The sequence below is a fragment of the Phyllopteryx taeniolatus genome, chromosome 1 (assembly GCF_024500385.1).
Source record: "Phyllopteryx taeniolatus isolate TA_2022b chromosome 1, UOR_Ptae_1.2, whole genome shotgun sequence".
NCBI classification, from domain to species: domain Eukaryota; kingdom Metazoa; phylum Chordata; class Actinopteri; order Syngnathiformes; family Syngnathidae; genus Phyllopteryx; species Phyllopteryx taeniolatus.
In genome coordinates, this window is record NC_084502.1 from 4,011,399 (window position 1) to 4,029,688 (window position 18,290).

At 43.6% G+C, this 18,290-nt stretch overlaps 1 protein-coding gene across 3 annotated transcripts in view; it reads left to right on the plus strand.

Annotated features, from left to right (window-relative positions):
- The window catches only part of zbtb46 (zinc finger and BTB domain containing 46), a 103,957-nt gene that overhangs the window by 16,834 nt on the left and 68,833 nt on the right, over positions 1-18,290 (plus strand). The window contains exon 1 of one of the 3 annotated variants that reach the window (XM_061757176.1): positions 4,044-4,326. The exons of the other annotated variants lie outside the window; for them this stretch is intronic. The gene's annotated coding sequence lies outside the window, so the exon portion shown is untranslated. Of the gene's footprint in view, positions 1-4,043; positions 4,327-18,290 lie in introns of those variants that run through there. 3 annotated transcript variants of the gene reach the window in all.

Below are 18,290 nucleotides of genomic sequence, written 5' to 3' on the forward strand. Positions count from 1 at the left end.
TAATGAAGGGAGGTGGGGATGGGTGAGGTCACAGGGGGCGGCTGAGGTCACGCTTGTCGTGTCAGGCGGATTTCAGGGCCACGTTGGCGTGAGAGAGCGCGGCTTTGCGTAAAGCAGCTTGTTTCGGGCAGGGATTGTGTTAGAAGACCCCACTCACACTGAGGAAGAGGAGAGAACCGTGCTCGGGCATTACAGACCTGCATCCTTAATCCGCATGGCCTGACATGCGTCTATCGCAGTGTTATCCGGCCCCTCGGCAGCCAACAGACTGAGGGAAAGGCCGTGCTCGGAGCCCTGCTTGGCCGCACTCGCACGTCACTCTCTCTCCACACAACTGTGCACACACACACACACACACACACACACACACACAAGCTGTACATTCACTTTCTTCCCCATTAACCTTGTCAACTTCCGCAAACCTGCAGTAATTCCTGACCACACGCTTAATTCCTAAGAAAGCCGTGACTGCATTTCCTCATTACTCACACAGGGACACGTTACATGCGCCAGCAACAACACTGAGCAGGAATAAAAGTTGTATGTATGTATGTATGTATGTATGTATGTATGTATGTATGTATGTATGTATGTATTTGACCCTTTGGTTATCCATTCAAGGCAATTGAGTCTCATTTGCAATGCCAACTTGGCTGCAGAGTAAAACAAAGCAGAATAAAAAGAAAATACAAATGCATAGGCAACAAACTGTACGGTGTGAAATAGTTACATATTTACAAAATTACATTACAGCACGTGTCAAACTCTTGGCCTGGGGGCCTGATCTGGCCTGCCACATCGTTTTATGTGGCCCGCGAAAGCAAATCAAGTGCGTCAACTATCATGAATCTCGCTAAAATCCCGACTAAAACTTCTAATTGTCATTTGTAATAAATGTTGAGCTATTGCAAAAGCATTTTTTTTGTTACCTAACCCTTTTTACAGTAACTTGAACAACAGATAAACTATTATCCTTGACTTCTGATTACAAAAATTATTTTCCCTCAACTTGTTGTGTAGATGTAATCATATGATGGGGCAAGTAAACATTTTACACGGCCCTCTGAGGGAAACCATAACTACAATGTGGCCCGTGACAAAAATGATTTTGACACCCATGCATTACATAGCATATGGTGAATAAAATGTTCATAACAGGCTAAAAAAAAGTGCGACGATCATATACAGTATTCCTAAAAAAAATTCTAAATGATGATATTGTGAAGAATACGGTGAGTTTGATTATTTTGTTGCAGAGTGTTCCAGTTGTCTGGGGTAGAAAACTGTAATCGACCAAAACTAATGCAGACTTTGGGAACAAAGAGCTTCCCACATTTGTCTTTATCGTTATAAAAAGAAAGTGTATTTCAATGGGTTGCCACCATTTGCTCTGTCAATAAGGATTGCCTTTCATATGAATGCCTAAAATTTTAACCATCAATAACGTTTTGAAAATATGACTTGAAGCGTGGCTGTTTCAGCGTGGGAGACATTTACCCATACAAAACCAAAAGTGTCTTTACCATTATCCATCCATCCATCCATCCATCCATTTTCTACCGCTTATCCGGGTAGGGTCGCGGGGGCAGTAGCTTTAGCAGGGACACCCAGGCTTCCCTCTCCCCAGCCACTTCATCCAGCTCTGCCGGGGGATCCCGAGGCGTTCCCAGGCCAGCCGAAGGACGTAGTCTCTCCAGCGTGCCCTGGGTCGTCCCCGAGGTCTCCTCCCGGTGGGACGCGCCCGGAACACCTCACCGGGGAGGCGTCCGAGAGGCATCCGAATCAGATGCCCCAGCCACCTCATCTGGCTCCTCTCGATGTGGAGGAGCAGCAACTCTACTCTGAGATCCTCCCGGATGACCAAGCTTCTCACCCTATCTCTAAGGGAGAGCCCGGACACCCTGCGGAGGAAACTCATTTCGGCCGCTTGTATCCGGGATCTTGTTCTTTCGGTCACGACCCACACCTCATGACCATAGGTGGGGGTAGGAACGTAGATCGACCGGTAAATTGAGAGCTTCGCCTTTCGGCTTAGCTCCTTCTTTACCACAACGGACCGATACAAAGTCTGCATCACTCCAGACGCTGCACCGATCCGCCTGTCGATCTCCCGTTCCATTTTTCCTTCACTCGTGAACAAGACCCCAAGATACTTGGACTCCTCCACTTGGGGCAGGATCTCATCCCCGACCTGGAGAGGGCATGCCACCCTTTTCCGACTGAGGATCATGGTCTCAGATTTGGAGGTGCCGATTCTCATCCCAGCCGCTTCACACTCGGCTGCGAACTGCTCCAGTGAGAGTTGGAGGTCATGGCATGATGAAGCCAACAGAACCACATCATTTGCAAAAAGCAGAGATGCAATACTGAGGCCACCAAACCGGACCCACTCTATGCCTCGGCTGCGCCTAGAAATTCTGTCCATAAAAGTTATGAACAGAATCGGTGACAAAGGGCAGCCTTGGCGGAGTCCAACCCTCACCGGGAACGAGTTCGACTTACTGCCGGATATGCGGACCTAACTCTGACTCCGATCGTACAGGGACCGAACAGCCCGTATTGGGGGGTTCGATACCCCATACTCCCGAAGCATCCTCCACAGGACTCCCCGAGGGACACGGTCGAACACCTTCTCCAAGTCCACAAAACACATGTAGACTGGTTGGGCGAACTCCCATGCACACTCGAGGACCCTGCCGAGGGTGTAGAGCTGGTCCACTGTTCCATGGCCAGGACGAAAACCACACTACTCCTCCTGAATCTGAGATTCGACTTCCCAACGGACCCTCCTCTCCAGCACCGCTGAAAAGACCTTACCAGGGAGGTTGAGGAGTGTTGCTGTAGTTGGAACACACCCTCCGGTACCCTTTCTTAAAAAGGGGGACCACCACCCCAGTCTGCCAATCCAGAGGCACTGTCCCCGATGTCCTTTACCATTATTGATCAAATTATATGAAAACGACCCATACATATCAGTGTTGTTTAACTGTTAAATATGACTCACAAGTCGCACCCTTCAGCGTCAGGAGAAACACATGATGGAAGTGGGGGAGTCGCTGACATTGCAAGGAGTAACACGTACTTTTTGACTTTGCGTGTTGAGGATGCACAAAAAAAAAAACACATTTGATGTTTGCTTGCTCTCTCAGTGGGAAAGTTCCCCTCTGTGAGTGTTAACTCAACCAGTGGAATTACCCCAAACTTTTCCCACCAAAAGTGACACATCACGTGACTCCAGATGGTGTTTTCCGGGCAAACCTTGTCAAACTGTCACTGTCACTTTGTGCAGCCCCTCCACGACCACCCCCGTCACCGAGTGGTGTGGTTCCTGTGGTTACCGCTAGAGGGAATGGGGCACTCGTGAGCCCCATGGCAACAGATGCCACACGTGACCCCCACGGCTTACATCATAACACACACAGCCACATCTATGATGATGATGATGATGTAATATCATAAAGCAATTTTGGTAAAAAGTGACTCCCTAGATATTCATCCCTGTTAATATCTCATTTTACTTCTCTTTGAAACATGTTATATGTGACTATTAAAATAAGTAAAACAATTTTCCAGTTTGAAGGAAATAATAAATCAATTTGCAAAATTATTTATATCATAACAATGTTTGGCTTCCAAACCAACCTCTTTACAAATAAATCTTTGCTGGCGATGTATAGTGACAGGCAGAACAATTAAACGCTCTTCCGTTTGATGGCACAAGGGACAACAAACCGTGTGCGTCGCCTGTTGCCAACAACAACAAAAACAACAAAATAAAAATAAAAAATAAAAGTCAATTTATGAGTACATCGAGACAACATTCCACTATTATTACAGTATTCATAGTTTTCGTGAATTTTTTTTTCATCATTGATGATGATGATGATGATGATGATATTCGCTCGTCTCGTTCTCGTGATTCTGTCCAGATGAAGAAGACGTGCGGGGGAGAGCAAGTGAGAGCGAGGGAGAGGTGAGGGGGGGGGGGGGGGGGGGATAATGGGGGGAGGGAGGGGGGAGAGAAAGAGAGGGGAGGGGCGAGGAGGCTCCTGATACCAGGACGCGGAAAAAGGAGGAGAGCGAGTGCAAACGGGGCTGTGGAGTGCGAGAAAACACGGGGAAATACACTTGGCAGGAAAGACAGGCAGAGGGGAGAGGACAGAGGCTTCGGAGTGGGCAGACCCCCCACCCCCCACCCCAGCCACCCCCCACCCCCCACCACCCCACTCCGGTCCTCCTTCCGTGTCGTGTCTCGGGGCTGTCACAGCACATTGGACTCGGAGGGAGCCGACACCGCCGCGCAGCGCAGAGCCCATGGGGTAACAGGTACGGCTCACTTGCGCTTGGTACGACTCGTCGCCTCTTTCTTTTTTTTCTTTTCTTTTCTTTTTTTTTGAAATCGGCTTTCGAAGACTCAACTACGCCGCGTGTCTGTGCCCCTTTTATTTCATTTCATTTATTGATTATTATTATTTTTTTGTGGAAGTTTCCGTGGCGTGTCTAGTTTCATCCATGACCTCTGCCCGTGTGTTTATTTCCGCTGATTAGAAATGGGAATGATTATTCGCGTGGCTGGGGCTCCGCGGGCTGTCCGTGACAGCGGTGTGAAAGTACCTGTTCGGTTGTCTGGCGCTTCGTGGAAACTGTCACTCATTGACACGCGTTATCACACAATTGAACACGGCGGGCACTCGTCTGTCTTTGTTTGTGTTGACACGCCGCTCTCCGAGTTGACTTTTTTTCCCTCCTTTTTCTTCCCCAAATAGAAACTTTGCTTATGGAGCACTTCTCAGCAGGGGGTGGGTAGGGGGGCGTCTGCGAGACTCGCGCAGCCTGGGCTCGAAGCCTCCTCCGCCGAGCCTCAGTTCACATTCAAAAGGGGGGCTTCTGTCTCCAGCTGAAATTTCTGCTGCGTCAACACACAAACTTGACTGCCAGGAAATAAAATCTCACTTTTGACATCAATGTTTCACAACCTTTATCGAGTCGACGCACATATTTGTACGGCACACCAGCAAACATATTTGTCAAACTGACATGATTATGACCTCATCTAATGGAGATGACATTAGAGTACTAATGTATAGTCACATATGTACTTAGTGTCAAATATTTTTGGTTGGTCACAAATTGCTATTTTTCTGTTGTATGAATGGCAACAGGTGGACACACAGGTTAATTGTAGCTTCTGTCATCTAGTGGAAGAGCATGTAATTATTCTCGCTGTCGCAATACATCGCTGGGGTACATGAACAAAGGTACCTTATTTGTAGTCAATAATCATTTTCATTTTTCAAATGAAATGAAATGGGATCATTTTCACGCATGATGAGCTCTCATGGCGCAATAACAGCCAAACTCGGAAATTTGGATTCGGGAACTAGTTGTCGTGGGTAGTCGGCCGCTAGTTTTGATGCTTTTCGAAATTTTAATCGCAGGCGAACGGCGTCGCAACGTTGCAGATGCAACAGCCAATCAAAAAATGCCATGTTGTATCATATGATCTGTGTACGAGTGAAATTGAGCTGGTCGCCGCCAAGCCTTACCAGTAAAGTGTAAACTATAGATATATTGTATTTTACAAAAGTACCTAACTACTGTATATTTATAATTTCATATGTACCTTTGGATGAAAAAGCGAAGTGTGGAGAGTCTCTGTCGGCAAAATACTCGAGTGCAGCCAATTCACGGAATGAACAGCCTCTGAAACATCCAAATTCTCCTTTTATTTCTCGCTTGTTTCCCCTCTTTGTATTTGTGCTATAGCTTTGCCAGGGCAACCCTCTTTACTCCTTGACAATCACACCATGTTGTTTGTGGTTCAATAAAAAAATAGTATAGCGGAGTGTATGTGGAGCAAAAATTATTATATATATATTTGTTTTGCTGCAGCAAGTTGGTTAATATGCGTGAGGGTCAGTCGCAGACTGTATATTTTTTCTCAATTTATTTATTATTTTTTTTCCCCAGCCTCTATCTATCTATCTATCTATCTATCTATCTATCTATCTATCTATCTATCTATCTATCTATCTATCTATCTATCTATCTATCTATCTATCTATCTATCTATCTATCTATCTATCTATCTATCTATCTTTGTGCTGTTCGATGAACTTAAACTAAGCCATTTTTGACGTAAGGAAACCCTCTTAGCGTAAAGGGTCCACACAGCGCAGTTTGACAGTGACTAACTGGATTTTTGGATTAAAAGACTATCTGGTGATTTTCCAAATTGTCTTAAGGCCCGGCCGGATTTGTGCGGTTGTTTTGTCCTCCCTCATGCCAGGTTAAGAGTTCCAGCTTGATATGATAAGCCCTCCAAAATCTTTCATTCAGTTATTCAATTATTGCAGGATTATATATTGTATGTGTGATGTGTTTGGCCCAAAAGTTGTCGCTGCATTACCTTCTTTACACCACCTTGTATGGACTGTCTCCCACAATGCTTTGTCCTTTTGCACTAGCTGCCCTGTAGCTTCCCTTAGGTGTGTGCTACCACAACAAGAATGTGTGTATGTGTGTGTACAGCAATGCTCTAAACACTGACCAAGACACCAGCGAGAAGGTGAGTGTAGGAGGGATGAGGGGGCGAGATCGACTGAAAGATGGAAAAAATATTAGCTGCGTGTTGCCCGTGAGATTAGAAACGACTTTCCACTCGGGTTCTTCCTCATGACTGAAACTTCTTTATAAAGATGACGACAAGAGATGAGACTTGAGCAGGTCTTCTGGTTGATTTCGGTCCACTCCCATGCTGGGTGGAGTAAGTGCTGGTGGTTCACTTGAAGTGAGAAAGTAATCCAACCTCAGCTGTAACCATCACATGTACCAGTGACGTTTGCCCGGTGATATAACCACTAAATGGTACTAAATGAGATAAGGGACTTACCAAACACATCTTGGGTTTGGCATGCACCTGAATGTTGTTAGCATGTCTTCAGACATGCTCACATACTGTGTTCACAAAATCCACAAGTGGTTATTTGCTGGTAGTTTGTAATTAAAGTTATCAATGAAGGACCTTTTTTTTCCCTTCCAAGTGGCATTTATCATCAGTGTTTCACTCGCTAGTCTGTCCAGAAACCAACTTCATGTTTACGTTCTTGTTCAGGGCTTGAAGTTTACTGATTCCCGAGTCAAAAATACTCACGGGGAAGCTAGCATAACGTACAACAATCCCGATCGGGCAAGCGTATGAAAATAATTATTGTCGTATGTAGGGACGTCACAATATTCACGTTATCGCGAAATTAAAAGTGCCTCGATATCGTCGAGGCCTTGTCTCGGCATAAAATAATGAGTCGTTGTGCTTAAAATGTAGTTTTCTTCTGTCTCTACGAAGCCAAGCCGCTTAGCTAGGCTGCTACAGCGCTTCAGTTCCTCATGTGAGTGTAAATTGGACGTGTAACCCAAAGAAATACACCGATTAGCTGACTGGCCCACGTGACCGCATCGTTGAGAGGAGCGCGTTAGCGTTGCAACTCCTACGGCGTACTACGCTTGTCAGCGCGTCGCTTCACAATCGACTGGACGAGATGGAGGCGCCTTGTTGTTCACGCCGGCCTCTGTCCCAGCAAACGCAGACCCACGGCTCGGGATTGCTTGGCGCGCGGCGGCCGCCACCGGGAAGCCCCGTGAGTCAAATCTCCGCGTGTCGCCACCGCCGCCCCCTCTCCTCTGACGAATTGTTTAAGCACATTGTAACAGTATCACTCTTTAGTGGTGTACTAGTGAGTCGAAAGTCGTGGGTGAATGAACATCACACGGACAGGGAATAATGATTCTAACTCCCATTAAAAAAATACCTCTGTAATTACATTCTATTAGTCACCCATCCATCCATCCATTTTATTTACCGGCTATCCTCACTTGGGTCGCGGGCTGCTCTATTAGTCACAAAAATGAAATAATAAAATAGGTCCACTCCATATCAGTGCAAAAATAATGGCAAGCAAAAATTTTAAGTCAGTTGCCCTTCGAGTCCTGCTTGTTGACCAATAAGAGAGGAGAGTGATGTCACATTGTTTGCTGTGATTCATTTTAGTGCGCTTGGAATTTTTACACACTGTGAGTACAGACCTTGGAGCGGATTTACAGAAAAATAAAGCGACCTAAAGTTTTGAAAAAACTTTTATTTTCTTGTACATTCATAGCATGATGTTTCTATTCTTTTGCTTGGGACCCATCACAGTGAACACAGTGAAGTAGATTACAGTGCAACTGGGGTTTGCTCGATTAATCTCTTCCAAAAAGGTCTGACTAAAACCAAATTGTACGAAAACGGAAGCAATACTTCCCAAAGGAAGTAGTGTAAATCCAATTAATCCATCCCAGATACCTGAAAATAGTCACAAAAAACAAATTGTATAGAGAATACCCATAACTTAACATACAGAAAACAATGTGAAATAAATACTGTATAAAGTACTAATGCAATGGATACATGAACATAAAACATACTTATGTCTTTTGTTGAAGACTCTTGATGAGGTATGAAAGACTGCAAAGAGGGGAGAGGGAGGAGCAGAGGTTATTATTATTATTATTATTAGAAGGAGGCCATTTTCATTCTTTTGCTGAACTTTTTGAGTTCATTCTTGAATTCTAGTGTTTTTCCTGTCTTTTTCAAAGGGCCAGCACTTGGAACATTCTTTGGCTTATTGAACACTCACACTCAATAACTAAACAAGAGCTACGAACAAATGAGTCCGCTTGAAAAAAAAAATAATCCTGATTCATAATTTTTGCATTTGAATGAAAATGAATCAATTTATTTTATTCTGACAATAGCTGCAATGCTTTGTTTACTTCCACCGCCATTCTGACTTGCTGCGCATGTGCATGTGCGCAGTTGTAGCTACAGTGGTTCCCGATCACGTAGCTCAGAAAGCCGCACTCTCCCCCGAGATGATAATCTTCGCGGAACGAGGCGTCCGATGGTCGTGAGGAGCTTCACGAATGTTCATGGCTAACTGCGACCAAGGCAGATGAATTGTATAAAGTTATACATGATTCAGTCAACACATCGTGGCAGATGACCGCCACTGCTAACTAGCAGCTAAGCTAACTAGCTGGCTTAGTAGAACCAGCTGTTGCCAGCCAGCGTGGCTTTACGCATTTTACGGTACCGTATAACCAACCACCGGCACGATGCGGTGAGGGATCCTGGTTAAAGTAAGCTATTTTAAACTAAAAGAAGTGTTTTGGCAACAGCTTTTTCCAGAGCAAAAAGCAGTTGCTAAAAGCGCCAGACAAAATGTGTCAGCTGTCTTCTCTGATGTGACAAAATCTGCGAACCCCCCCCAAAAAACTTTGACCAGGACTTAACCAGGAGGCCAAAGATCATTTTCAAATCATCAAATTGGAATTTTCATTTGTTGGACAATGACATGTATTTATTTTGGAATAGTGCAAGGAGTAATGATTTGATTGTAAATTGCTAGTCATTTGTTACTGTCAGTGCGAATTGGGGATTTAGACGGCGAGTCCAAACTCTACTAAACACAGAAAAATGTTCGAAATGCTTCCAATTAGGGGTATAACTATCAAATATTTTTTGAATTGATAATTGGCTAAAAATTTATTTTGCATTTAAGTTTACTGCAAAAGATTTTTTTCTATTAGTGTTTATTAGATGATTATTGTTATTTAATGATGAAACAAAACCAAATAAACACCAATTAAGCAATAGTAGAGATGCACTCGCGCGCACATACACATGTTAAAGCAGTGGCCATTCCAGTCCCAATGAAGAGAATTCAGAAGCTTTGGTGCCTTGCTCATGGGCACTGCAGCATTGACTGGTGTATCCATGTTCCTTTTGAGAAAGGGGTATTTCAGTCACATGCTGCAATGACCACAATTAGTGGGGGTACACGGCACGTCGAGAAAGTGAAGGGCTTTGATTTGGTTGCCAGTTTGGAGGCTCGTGACTCTGCCCCCTCTCTGCTGGTGCATGTGCGAGCCTGCTGGTGTGTGGGAGGTGCTCAGTGCCCCCCGTGCAGGTTGTGGGCTGAAATGTGTGCGAGCTGCTTTGTGGGTTTCTCTCCCCAGAGACACAGCGTACTCCCCTCAGTGTGTGTGTGTTTATGCAGACGGTAATCGCACATCGTTTAATGACCGTAGAGAAATCGAGAAAAGAGGTCAAATCCTCCATAAAGGCATGTGTCCATGCTTTGCTTTATCTCGCTCCCACTTTCCTCATGGTGATAACTTGTTAATGGGCACACCTGTCTAGCTAACACGCCAGCAAATGAACTGTTTGCGCTCACTTTTAAAGAGGATAAAAGATCCCTCAGGAGTTGTCTTTGACAGAGCTCTCTCGTATGTGTCACTTTTTGAATATTATCATTCTCCCTCTTAATTCAACACTTTGGCTCACACTGATCCAGGGCCAGTTGCGTCCCGCAGACCAACACCCACCCCCCACGACTTCCTGAAGCTTTTTAGATTAGCGGCCTCCATAGCACATTGTGAATACAGGTGCTCCTAATCCTAGTGGGGAGATAGTGGGGGATGTGTGTGTTTTGTGTGCGTAACATCTGTCATTCCTGTCCACCTATCCAACGTGCTCATCTCCCTGGCCCCCCACCCCCAATTAAGAACAGGTGAGTTTGACGCATCCTCACCATCCACCGCCCACCCCCTACCCACTCGCCACGTGCTAGGATTTCACATGGAAGCACCTGCATGTCCATGGCAGTTTTTAGTGGCTTTGTTCTTGGTAATTAAGTTTTCAATTAGGAAATTGTTAGTGTTTTTGTTGTTGTTTGTTTTTGTGATTAAACACAAATAAAAAAGAAGAATTTTTTTTTGTAAAGGGATGTGTTGTAATTTGTAAAACTGTATCTCTTTAGAAATGTAGCTGGGACTAATAGAAAAACATAATATATAAATAAAATATAATATATAAATAAAATAAAATAATATATAGTATACTGATTTTGACGGTGCTGACATGAAACTGATTATTTTTGGTCAGCATCAGTTCATGATTTATATTCAACTTCTTTCCACAAGCTGGTCCGGTTGCCCTTGAATGGCCCGCAATGTTGGACATGCAGGGTGGGCATCCTCAATGCAATTACCTGGCAGGCAGGCAGGCAGGCCAGCGGAGAAGACAGACACACTCCTACTCGTTTATTAATGAGGTGACTTAAGAGTCCACCCGGCTACTATAGAACGTATAAGTTTGAGCGTGGATGATGCTGAAAGCCTCCTAAAAAAAAAAAGTATGCGCTTGTTAGGTGATATTTTTCCAAGTGAATGAATTTGTCTTTTATACGCACAGCGTGAGCATTTGATGAGAAATTGAGCGGCTTTGAGCAGATACGTCTTCAGAAATGGTCTGCTAGCCTCGGGCTCTGGCTGGTGCCAGATTTCCATATCAAAGGCTCAGGTAAAAGAGCGAGAGCGAGAGAGAGAGAGAGAGAGAGAGAGAGAGAGAGAGAGAAGTACTGAATGAGGGAGAGAAAAACAAGAGAGGGGCTGATGAAACAGAAAGACGCTAGCTCCAAAACTGTTTGTCTTTTTATGTTGTTGTTTCTTTATATATATAGGTCTCCTAGTTTATTCTGTGTGTCCGTCTGAATGTAAACTCTTGTGGTAAAAACAAAAACAAAAACTTACATCGTGACAGAATTCACACGTTTCTGTCCGCTAAGTACGGAGCACAGGGACATGGTGAAGGCGGCAACTTTCTGATTATGCGGCACATCTGACCTGGGAGATTGTGCCAATGGTTCAACCCTTGTTTGAGATATATATATTTATATAAAATCGAATTGTCCAAGAGATGTGTTCATCCTGTTTAGCCCTGTGATTGACTGGTGATCCGGGAAAGCGGCAGCTTCTCTCTGACTTTGTGCGTGATAAGAAAATACATCAATATTGAATGAATGGGGATGGATAGATGGCTATTCCTCCTACTTGGCATGTCATTTCACTTGACGGTGACACTAATTAATGCATGGATTCTTTGTTTGTTGCTGTTGAACATTATCAGGCTTTGTGGAGTAATCCGGTGGTGAACTGGAGTGCTAAAGTGCCGCTAACAAGACCTGTTTAACATTCCCTCCCCTGCTCAACATACAATTATTCCACTTGGCTGCCATTAACATGTACAGTAGGACTTAGCTTTTAATTGGCCTGATATGACTAATGCCAGATCAACTCGGATTTGCTAATTAGTTTTTGCTTTAAAAGTGCCATCAGGACATGAAATATTCATTGATGTGAGGTTGAGCGAGGACTGTGGGTGGAATTATGGGATATTAGCGCTATAGGCAGGCTGCTCCAGTGCGCCGGGAGAAGAGATTGAACCTTCGCAGGCTTGTTGTGGTCGCTTATTCATACTTTGGGTGAGGCGTTAGTGTTTCGTCACACGCCCACGCACCACCTCCATTCAAAGCAGCACAAGGCCACCTCTTCTCCACCAGCCCCCACCTACGTCCTCTCTCCATTTCGCCTGCCCCCCCCATATTTTATTTTTTTTCCCGGCTACGTTTGCACTGTGTTCCTAGCGGCCATGGCAGCTGCATTTGAAAAGTAGTCCACCCTGGGATTTTGGCCATTTTCTTGTCCTTATTCAAGATTTTGTGTCGGTGTCCGTGACGGGCCGTGGAGGGACGGCGCTCCTGAGTCCCGGAGGTTCAAAGGCGCACTGAAGTTCGACTCATGATTTGCCACGGATGCCAGAAGATTCCCTCCTGGCCAGTCTTGCTCTGATGGAGCCCCTCATGTTTGTTGCCCTGGTAGCTTTAAATTAAGCCCCTCTGCCTTGACTGTGCTCCAGAGTCGGCGTCAGCATGGGGTGGGGGGGGGGGAGGGGGTTTGGCCACGACATGTAAGCTATACTCCTGCTCAATAAATGTTTGATTTTAGTTTTCTGTCAACAAATAATTTACTAATCCATCTCTTGTACCAGACATGCAAAAAAAAAAACCACACTGATTGATTGATTGATTTTATTTGGTGATAGCACAGAAAAGAGCACATTAGCACTTCCCGAAGTATCCTCACTGGGGATAAAATACAATAAAGCCAGAGGGCTTATTTCCATTGTGGTCCTCAGAACATAAAAACAACATAAAACAAAGACATGAAAGTGTAAAATCAAATCACCAGCAATGTAAGAAAAAGTTGTAAGTGGTGAGTGTGACGTACTGTCAGGATTAGTTGTGTGCACCCCGTTTTACTAGGACCGACAAGATTTCTCAAATGCATGCTGACTGCCGTGTCCAATGTTTTGACAATTTAAAGATCTCGGGCATCCACGACAATCACAGCGCGTCATGTTTGCCCCCCGTTGCCTCACGACCGTCCCGTTTTGTCCACGGTGGCCTGAAACGGTGCTGCCGGGAAAATGGTCTAAATGTAGCTTTCTTCTCTGCTCACCTTTTGGTTACTTCACCTCACACCAGGCCCCCCCCCCCGTCCTCTCTGTGCCCTCTACTCCATCCCACTCGTCCTCCTCTGATACCCCTCCCACTCCTTCATCTCCCACTTCTCCTCCTCCTCCTCCTCTTCCACCACCCTACTGTAAGTGGGCCAGGTGCCTCCTGTGGCCTCCCCTACTCCATTTCTCATTTTTACCCTTCCTCTACTCCCTTTTTCATTTTCACCCTCTCTCTGTTCCCTTCGTCATTTGTATCCCTCCTGCCGATCCAAGCTCATATCTATACCTCCTGTTTGTGCAATAAGAGTGGACACCATGCAGGATCGGAGTCTGCTGTCTTTGGCCTAATGTGGCAATCTAAATCTAAAAGGTCAAGCTAGGTCTGCAGTAAGGTGAGAAGGAGGCATAACGGGCAGAGGGAAAGACTGTTTTCTCAGTATTCACAGTACGCTTGGCTACATCTAAAACAAATACAAAGTTATACAAAATAGTGCTTATGACATCATGAGAGTGAAAAGGTGCTCTTTGCTATTGTTCCAATAGATTATTGCAGTATGACAAAGGCACGCGATTTTCAGGATATGGTCCTGATGTAATGCTTTCCTAGAAATGGCTACATTAAAAAAGAGTATTCTAACAACATAGTATTGTGTAGTGTTTTTTTTTTTTTTTTTTTAACTTTAACAGCTCAGGATTACTTTAAACAGACTTTTAGTACAGTCGTACTCACCGTTATTGGCATTTTTTGCATAACCTGTATAATGTCTTCAGAAATAAATAGAAATGTTCCAAATTTATATCATCAGGATCTTTTAATTGAAGGTCCAGAGTAATTTAACTAAGACATTTTTTCATCTTAGATATTGGAATTTAAAAGAAAAATATTGGCACCTCTCCTTAATATTTGGTTGCACACGTTTTGGCAGCGATGACAGCCTCCAAACGTTTCTTGTATATAAGCTTTTTGCACTTCTCAGATTGTATTTTCTTCCACTCCTCCTTTGCAATTTGTTCAAGTTGTTGAACATTTGTAGGGTTGTTTTCCCCAATGGCAGATTTCTGCTCCCCCCCAAAGATTTTCAATTGGACAAAGATGGACATTTTTTTCCTTTTCAACCATTCCTGTGTGCTTTTGGCTGTGTGCTTTGGGTCTTTGTCATGCTGGAGGACCCATGACCTTCGCCTCAAACCAAGTTTTCTTACACTGGATAAGACGTTTCGCTCTCAAATCTCTTGATTATTTTCTTATTTCATGATACCTGTGATACAGTCAAGGCCTCCAGTACCAGTTGTAGAAAAGCAGCCCCATACCATTATGGATCCTCCACCATGCTGGACTGCTGCCAAGGTGTTCTTTTCCTTAAAGGTGTCATTACACCGTCTGTAATCATACTGTTTGTGTGCATTGCTAAAAAGCTCTATTTTTATTTCGTCTGTCCATAAAATGTTATTATTTGCTCTTTTGTATCAAACACAAGTTCTGTATAGAAAAATGTTGTTTCACGATTCCTTTTTTTTCAAGGAGATATTCCACATTTAGCACTTAAACTTCATGGGTGCCAATAATGGTGAGCACGACTGTAGGTAATGAAGAGAAGAGCGTCGTCGTCATTGCCATGACAATTCTGTCCAATTTTTTGAGGGGGGTGTTCTTTAATCTTGATGGACCAAAATCTCGGTTGGAAAATCTGTAGAGTTTGCATGTTCTCCCTGCGCTTGCGTGGGTTTTCTCCAGTCACTCCTTCTTCCAAAACATTTATAACGGTCCATTGAAGACGCTAGTCTAAATTGTCCATAGGTTTGAATGTGAGTGTGGATCGATGGATGGACTGACTCACAAATTCCTTTGTTCTGCTTTAATAGCTGTTATATATGAAAAAATCTTTTTTGCCATTGAGACATCAGGGATGTATTACTGTCTTTGTTTGTTGCTTGAAATTTTTGGTTTCAGTTTTTCTTTATACTAAAAAATCATGTGACTGTTGATTTAATTATTTATTTATTTATTTATTTATTCCCCTCATCTAAATTAATGTGCAGTTGGTCTGTGGGGATTCTTTAAAAGAAACTACATTCGTCAGAAAACTAGAGATTAGTCATTGTTGCTGGAGCTCTCTTTCTTTATAAGTTCAGTTCCTGTTTTTAGACAGAAGTGATGAAGCCAAATGTGAACAGAAGTGAAAAAGTCCACATCCCCTTTTCAGCGGCAAGGGGCAAATTTCTCCCCTCAGTTACGTTGACTATAAGTGAACACTAAATGAAACGTACCCATTTCGTGGTTGCTGCCTCATTGTTTGCGGCTCTTTGAATGCACACGGCAACGTCCCTTTTCATTGAATCTTGTCCTCTCTCATTTCCCCCCCCCCTACCTTTCACTCATTGTAATTCCCCATGCCTTTGTCTCAGAGTAGCTCTCTTCCTTGCCCTCTTCTTTTTTCATCGCCTTCTCACCCCCGCACACCTCAATGCGTCGCTTCTCTCTGTCCACATCCCGATTGTTTTAATGTGTGCACTCGTGTGGTTGATTGGCATTTACACGGACACCTGATACTGTCACTATCTCGTGACGTGGGAATGTGTGACTTCTTAAAATTAGTTTTCCAAGATGTGTGTCTTCCTTGGCGATTGACGGCACACGTAGAAACCGTTACCGTTTTCTTTTCTTATGTGGGGCCATGCCACTCAGTGTACATTGATTCACTTTCCATCGCTGCGGGGATTGCTGGGGTTTGCAAAAGCCTGCAAGCCGTGGCGGTCGTTCATGTTAGGCAACAGGTGACAGTCTAATGACAAACCACATTAGACTAGCAGACAGACAGACGGACAGAAAAGAAGCGACAAAGAAAGCGAAGCAGACAAATGTGAGGATGTCCATGAGCCTTCTAGTTTCATCACAATGAAGTAGGTAGCCTTGAGGCACAGCAAAACAAACTTTACCATGTTTTATCTTTTCAACCCCAAAGAACCAGTCTTGAAAATAACCTTTTGGCTATCGGTGGGGAAAAAAAATAAATCTTCTAGTTCCTAAACGTTGAGCTACTTCCATGAAATTACATTTCTAATATCTTTTGGGCTAGGAAAAAAATTAAATCGATTTAACTCTGCTAAGTCGACTTAAAAATAGGTCGATGCAAAATTTCCAAACACAGTGTTGGGCAACTGATAAACTTTCCCAAAAACGACAGAGGAGCATCTGTAAGGGATTTTTAAGACAGTGTTCGATGTGTAATGTACATATAACATGATGTATGAGTGAGCTGAATGGTAGTTAGCACTTTTGACCTAAAATGGTAATCGCTAGCATGCTAATGCCTATCACGACTGCTAACCATTTAGCATATAGCATTTTGCTGTCTCAAATTCTGTACACAAAATTTATACCATACACTAAGTAGCAACATATGCAGTTTAGGGATTGAGGTCAATCCCCCATGAATGAGAATGCAATGCATGTTAGTAGTTTAAAAAAAAAAAAAAAGGTGGGGTGGCGGAGTGATTATAATTCGATTATTCGACTGATAATCAATAGGAGAATGGATTCTAAAAAGATTCAATAGTGACAGCCCTAACTAGCTTTTGTCATTTATCATACTAGCCTCGATATTGTACTGTACTATACAATTCTTGACTGAACTATACTGCATGATAGTATACTGTACTATGCAACACTGTACTATACTATATTATATTACTCTGCACCACATAGTATAGTGCAGGGGACACCAGTCTTTTTGAAAGAGCTACATCTTGGGTTTTGATAAATCTAGTTTCCCAGTTCCATACACACTGCTAAAACAACACATTTGCTCAAATTACCTTTAATTACTTCATATGTCATTATTGATAATGAATGACATTATTGATGTTATGATGCTGATCAGGTTAATGATAATTATCGACAAGGTAGAGTACACTGGATTTCTATACATCTCTGGCAGTGTTTACATTTTCAAATGCTCACTTCTACAGCATTCCCAGGAAGTCGCAACGGCCCATCACAACTGACCTATTTTTGAAGAGGCCCACTGACTACTTATGTGGTCCTTAGGGGGGCCTATCTGGTGCCTGTGTGGACCATGTTGGTGAACCCTGAACACAACACAATACTGTACTATACAGATTACACCATACTGTCACTTTGGTACACAGGATACAATATATTATAATGTTGAATACTTTTGACACTTCTATACAGTACATCCGCTAGTGTGTAAGCTTGAGACTCTACTGAAGAAAGGATCGCTACTGACTTGTTGTAATCATCAGTTTAAATACAATGAAATACTGGATTCTTCGGTGTGTCTGAGGGCTGTGGGGAACGTATCCAAGAATATTACACCATAATCACCCACCACAGCAATCTTAGCTGCATACACATCTGTTCCAGAGTTTCTTCTTTTACGCCAACCATTTCAGGAGCATAAAGTACAATAACACGTATTGAACAGTTTTTGGATGGACGTTTGTTGTGTTACACTGTGCTATGTTGAGTCTTGTGGTCAAGTGTCGTCCCTGTCCACTTCTTCATCAGTCCATTGAGTATTGTGCCATAGCGCATCGATCTGATCATTTGTCTTCTTTTTCAGCCACAACACCACTTTTGTTCTCCATCTCTTCTCGTCTTTTCTCTCTTGCGTCCCCGACCGTCTCCTCTCGTCTTTCTATATTTAGATGCCCCTCTCCTCTCCCCTTGATTCCTCTCCCTTTATCTTACCTCCTTCTTTTTTCTTTTTTTTATACCTGCTGTTGAAGGACAGATTTGCCGAGGCGCTCCAAGATTCCTCGGTGTTGGATTGTTGTGGCGTTTTTGTTCAGCTCGATGAGTGACACGGCAGCCTCAGGCCATTCTATAAAAGTGTGCTTTTATAAACACATCTTTGTATTTAAATCA